Raw genomic sequence first — 6,786 nt, 5'->3', positions numbered from 1 at the left:
CAGCTTTAGTAGCGCACTTGTTGTTTGGATGTTCATGTATTGAGCACTTGGAATTCAAGGGAAGGAGCAATGCCAAATCTTGTTTGGATACAGAAAGTGTAGAATTGGGCATTGTGAGATGTATGAACAATACAATTTCTTGTACACGGTGAAAATAAAATCTGATCATCATATCATATATCTGAGACATGATATATTATAATACAATAATAATAAATTATAATGAACTTGACAACTTGTACGTAACATCAACATATTATAGTGAACATGACAACAACATGAACTGGTCAAAAAACATTGGAAAATTAGGCTCAAAACTGTATGTAACAGCAACACATTATGATGAATTTAACAACAATAAGAGCAGCATATCATGATGAACTTGACAAAAACATATTATGATAAGGTTGGCAACAACATTACGTATTATGAAAAGTCTCACACAACCCATAAACAAGTCTTGTGCATCAACAATACAAACATGCATACATATTATCCATTGGGAGACATTCTTCTAATTCAACATCAACAGCAATTCCTTCCTGTAGTCCATGGGAAGCTCAAGAAGCGCTTGGTACAAGCAGTCGCTAAGGATCAACTTACCATAAGATCGCAATATGTCAGCACGAGCCAACTAACGGATCATTTCAAGTGTAGCAAGGATTTTGGCGGGAGGTGTAACCCGAGGCATAGTTAAAGGCTCAAGTGACTTCATAGCATCATGAAATGAGCCTTTCATATCCCCAAGTAAGCACAGGATAGCATCACCAGTTCACTATTTTTTTGGCACTTCCGGACTCTCTTCAGTTAGTCCCGCAGTTGGTGTTGGGGAACGTCGCATGGGAAACAAAAATTTTCCTACGCGCACGAAGACCTATCATGGTGATGTCCATCTACGAGAGGGGATGAGTGATCTACGTACCCTTGTAGATCGTACAGCAGAAGCGTTAGAGAATGCGGTTGATGTAGTGGAACGTCCTCACGTCCCTCGATTCGCCCCGCGAACAATCCCGCGATCAGTCCCACGATCTAGTACCGAACGGACGGCACCTCCGCGTTCAGCACACGTACAGCTCGACGATGATCTCGGCCTTCTTGATCCAGCAAGAGAGACGGAGAGGCAGAAGAGTTCTCCGGCAGCGTGACGGCGCTCCGGAGGTTGGTGATGATCTTGTCTCAGCAGGGCTCCGCCCGAGCTCCGCAGAAACACGATCTAGAGGAAAAACTATGGAGGTATGTGGTCGGGCAGCCGTGAGAAAGTCGTCTCAAATCTGCCCTAATAGCCCCATATATATAGGAGGAGGGAGGGGGACCTTGCCTTGGGGTCCAAGGGACTCCCAAGGGGTCGTCCGAGCCAAGGGGGGGAGGACTCCCCCCCCCCCAAACCGAGTTGGACTTGGTTTGGTGGGAGGAGTCCCCCTCCCTTCCCACTTCTTCCCTCTTTTTTTTTCTTTTCCTTTGATTTTCTTATCTTGGCGCATAGGCTCCCTTGGGGCTGTCCCACCAGCCCACTAAGGGCTGGTGTGTCCCCCAAAAAGCATATGGGCTTCCCCGGAGTGGGTTGCCCCCCTCCAGTGAACTCCCGGAACCCATTCGTCATTCCCGGTACATTCCCGGTAACTCCGAAAACCTTCCGGTAATCAAATGAGGTCATCCTATATATCAATCTTCGTTTCCGGACTATTCCGGAAACCCTCGTGACGTCCGTGATCTCATCCGGGACTCCGAACAACATTCGGTAACCAACCATATAACTCAAATACGCATAAAACAACGTCGAACCTTAAGTGTGCAGACCCTGCGGGTTCGAGAACTATGTAGACATGACCCGAGAGACTCCTCGGTCAATATCCAATAGCGAGACCTGGATGCCCATATGGATCCTACATATTCTACGAAGATCTTATCGTTTGAACCTCAGTGCCAAGGATTCATATAATCCCGTATGTCATTCCCTTTGTCCTTCGGTATGTTACTTGCCCGAGATTCGATCGTTAGTATCCGCATACCTATTTCAATCTCGTTTACCGGCAAGTCTCTTTACTCGTTCCGTAATACAAGATCCCGCAACTTACATTAAGTTATATTGCTTGCAAGGCTTGTGTGTGATGTTGTATTACCGAGTGGGCCCCGAGATACCTCTCCGTCACACGGAGTGACAAATCCCAGTCTCGATCTATACTAACTCAACGAACACCTTCGGAGATACCTGTAGAGCATCTTTATAGTCACCCAGTTACGTTGCGACGTTTGATACACACAAAGCATTCCTCCGGTGTCCGTGAGTTATATGATCTCATGGTCATAGGAACAAATACTTGACACGTAGAAAACAGTAGCAACAAAATGACACGATCAACATGCTACGTCTATTAGTTTGGGTCTAGTCCATCACATGATTCTCCTAATGATGTGATCCCGTTATCAAGTGACAACACTTGCCTATGGCCAGGAAACCTTGACCATCTTTGATCAACGAGCTAGTCAACTAGAGGCTTACTAGGGACAGTGTTTTGTCTATGTATCCACACAAGTATTGTGTTTCCAATCAATACAATTATAGCATGGATAATAAACGATTATCATGAACAAAGAAATATAATAATAACTAATTTATTATTGCCTCTAGGGCATATTTCCAACAGTCTCCCACTTGCACTAGAGTCAATAATCTAGTTCACATCACCATGTGATTCCAATGAATCCAACACCCATATAGTTATGGGGTCTGATCACGTCTTGCTCGTGAGAGAGGTTTTAGTCAACGGTTCTGAAACTTTCAGATCCATGCGTCCTTTACAAATCTTTATGTCATCTTATAGATGCTGCTACTACGTGCTATTCGGAAATGCTCCAAATATCTACTCTACTATACGAATCCGTTTCACTACTCATAGTTATTCGGATTAGTGTCAAAAGCTTGCATCGACGTAACCTTTTACGACAAACTCTTTAACCGCCTCCATAATCGAGAAAAATCCTTTAGTCCATTAGTTCCTAAGGATAAATTTTGACCGCTGCTAGTGATTCAATCATGGATCACTCTCTGTACCTCTCAACATATTTTGAGTCAAGGCACATATCAGGTGCGGTGCACAGCATGGCATACTTTAGATTCTACGGCTAAGGCATAGAAGACGACCTTCGTCTATTCTCTTTATTCTGCCGTGGTCGGGTTTTGAGTCTTACTCAAATTCACACCTTACAACGCAAACAAGAACTCCTTCTTTGCTGATCTATTTTGAACTCCTTCAAAAACTTGTCAAGGCATGCATCTTGTTGAAACTTCCATAGATCTTTGATGCTCAATGTTCAAGTAGCTCAATCCAGGTATTCCTTTGAAAACTCCTTTCAAACAACCTTGTATGCCTTACAGAAATTCTACATTACTTCTGATCCACAATATGTCAACCACATATACTTATCAGAAATTCTATAGTGCTCCCACTCACTTCTTTGGAAATACAAGTTTCTCATAAACCTTGTACAAACCCAAAATCTTTGATCATCTCATCAAAGTGCTTATTCCAACTCTGAGATGCTTGCACCAGTCCATTGAAGGATCGCTGGGGTTTGCATACTTGTTAGTATCCTTAGGATCGACAAAACCTCATGGTTGTATCTCATACAATGTTTGCTCAAGGAAACCATCGAGGAAACAATGTTTTGACATCCTACGTGCAATATTTCATAAATAATGCAGCAACTACTAACATAATTCCAACAGACCTTTAGCATCGATACGAGTGAGAAAGTCTCATCATAGTCAACTGTTTGATCTTGTCGAAAACATCTTTGCGACAAGTCGAGCTTTTCTTAATAGTGACTTATCACCATCATTGTCTGTCTTCTTTTAAAGATCCATTTTTACTCAATAGTCCTATGACCATCAAGTAGTTCTACCAAAGTCTACACTTTGTTTTCACACATGGATCCTCTCTCGGATTTCATGGCTTGCAGCCATTTGCCGGAATCTGGGCCCACCATCGCTTTCTCCATAACTCGTAGGTTCACTATTGCTCAACAACATGACCTCCAAGACAGGGTTACCGTACTACTCTGCAGCAGTACGCGACCTTGTCGACCTACGAGGCTTGTAGTAACTTGATCCGATGCTTGATGATCACCATCATTAGCTTCCATTTCAATTGGTGTAGGCGCCACAGGAACACCTTCCTGCGCCCTGCTACACACTGGTTGAAGTGATGGTTCAATAACCTCATCAAGTTCTACTACCCTCCCACTCAATTCTTTCGAGAGAAACCTTTCCTCGAGAAAGGATCCGTTTCTATAAACAAACACTTTGCTTTCGGATCTGAGATAGGAGATGTACCCAACTGTTTTGGATATCCTATGAACATGCATTTATCCGCTTTGGGTTCGAGCTTATCAGACTGAAACTTTTTCACATAAGTGTCGAAGCCCCAAACTTTCAAGAAACGACAGTTTAGATTTCTCCAAACCTCAGTCTATACTGTGTCATCTCAACGGAAATACGTGGTACCCTATTTAAAGTGAATGCGGTTGTCTCTAATGCATAACCCTTAAACGATAGTGGTAATTCGATAAGAGACATCACAGTATGCTCCATACTAAATAGTGCGTGGCTATGACGTTCAGACACATCATCACACTATGATGTTCCAGGTGGCATGAACTGTGAAACAATTTCCACATTGTCTGAACTGTGTACCAAAAACTCGTAACTCAGATATTCATTTCTATGATCATATCGTAGACACTTCATCCTCTTGTTACGACGAACTTCACTCTGAAACGGAATTGAACTTTTCAATATTTCAGACTTGTGATTCATTAAGTAAATACTCCTGTATCTACTCAAGTCGTCAGTGAAGTAAGAACATAATGATATCCACTGCGTGCCTCAGCACTCATTGGACTGCATACATCAAATGTATCACTTCCAACAAGTTACTACCTTGTTTCATCTCAATGAAAATAAGGCCTTGCTCATGTGGTATGATTTGCATGTCACTAGTGATTCAAAATCAAGTGAGTATAAAGATCCATCAGCATGGAGCCTCTTCATGCAATTTATACTAACATGACTCAAGCGGCAGTGCCACAAGTAAGTGGTACTATCATCATTACCTCGTATCTTTTGGCACCAATATTATGAACATGTGTAACACTACGATCGAGTTTCAGTAAACCATTAAAGGTGATTATTCAAGCAAACAGAGTAACCATTATTCTCTTTAAATGAATAATCGTATTGCAACAAACACGATCCAATCATGTTCATGCTTAACGCAGGCACCAAATAACAATTATTTCGGTTTAACACCAATCCCGATGGTAGAGGGAGCGTGCGACATTTGATCATATAAACCTTGAAAACACTTCCAACACGTATCGTCACCTCGCCTTTAGCTAGTCTCCGTTTACGCCGTAGCTTTCATTTCGCGTTACTAATCACTCAGCAACCGAACTGGTATCCAATACCCTCGTGCTACTAGGAGTACTAGTAAAGTACACATCAACATTATGTATATCAAATATACTTCTCTCGACTTTTGCCAGCCTTCTTATCTACCAAGTATCTAGAGTTGCTCCGCCTCAGTGACTGTTCCCCTCATTACAGAAGCACTTAGTCTCGGGTTTGGGTTTAGTCTTGGGTCTCTTCATTAGCGCAGCAACTGTTTTGCCGTTTCACGAAGTATCCTTTCTAGCCCTCGCCTTTCTTGAAACTTAGTGGTTTTACTAACCATCAACTATTGATGTTCCTTTTTGATTCCTACTTTCGCAGTGTCAAAACATCACGAATCGCTCAAGGATCATTGTATCTATCCTTGATATGTTATAGTTCATCACGAAGCTCTCATAGCTTGGTGGCAGTGACTTTGGAGAACCATCACTATCTCATCTGGAAGATTAACTCCCACCTGATTCAAGTGATTGTCGTACTCAGACAATCTGAGCACACGCTCAACGATTGAGCTTTTCTCCTTTACTTTGTGGACAAAGAATCTTGTTTGGAGGTCTCGTACCTCTTAACAAGGGCACAAGCATGAAATCACAATTTCATCTCTTCGGAACATCACTTATGTTCCGTGACGTTTTACAACGTATTCGGCGCCTTGCTTCTAAGCCATTAAGTATCTTGCACTGAACTATCGTGTAGTCATCAGTAACGTGTATGTCGGATGTTCATAGCATCCACAGACGGCGCTCGAGGTGCAGCACACCGAGTGGTGCATTAAGGACATAAGCCTTCTGCGTAGCAACGAGGACAATCCTCGGTTTTACAGACTCAGTCTGCAAAGGTTGCTACTATCAATTTTCAACTAAATTTTCTCTAGGAACATATCAAAACATTAGAGCTATAGCGCAAGCTACATCGTAATTCGCAAAGACCATTAGACTATGTTCATGACAATTAGTTCAATTAATCATATTACTTAAGAACTCCCACTCAAAAAGTACATCTCTCTAGTCATTTGAGTGGTACATGATCCAAATCCGCTATCTCAAGTCCGATCATCACGTGAGTCGAGAATAGTTTCAGTGGTAAGCATCTCTATGCTAATCATATCAACTATACGATTCATGCTCGACCTTTCGGTCTCATGTGTTCCGAGGCCATGTCTGCACATGATAGGCTCGTCAAGCTTAACCCGAGTGTTCCGCGTGTGCAACTGTTTTGCACCCGTTGTATGTGAACGTTGAGTCTATCACACCCGATCATCACATGGTGTCTCGAAACGACGAACTGTAGCAATGGTGCACAGTCGGGGAGAACACAATTTCGTCTTGAAATTTTAG

Source organism: Hordeum vulgare, chromosome 5H (genome assembly GCF_904849725.1).
Source record: "Hordeum vulgare subsp. vulgare chromosome 5H, MorexV3_pseudomolecules_assembly, whole genome shotgun sequence".
Classification (NCBI taxonomy): domain Eukaryota; kingdom Viridiplantae; phylum Streptophyta; class Magnoliopsida; order Poales; family Poaceae; genus Hordeum; species Hordeum vulgare.
The sequence above is the reverse complement of the archived record's forward strand: the minus strand, read 5'-3'. Positions refer to the sequence as shown.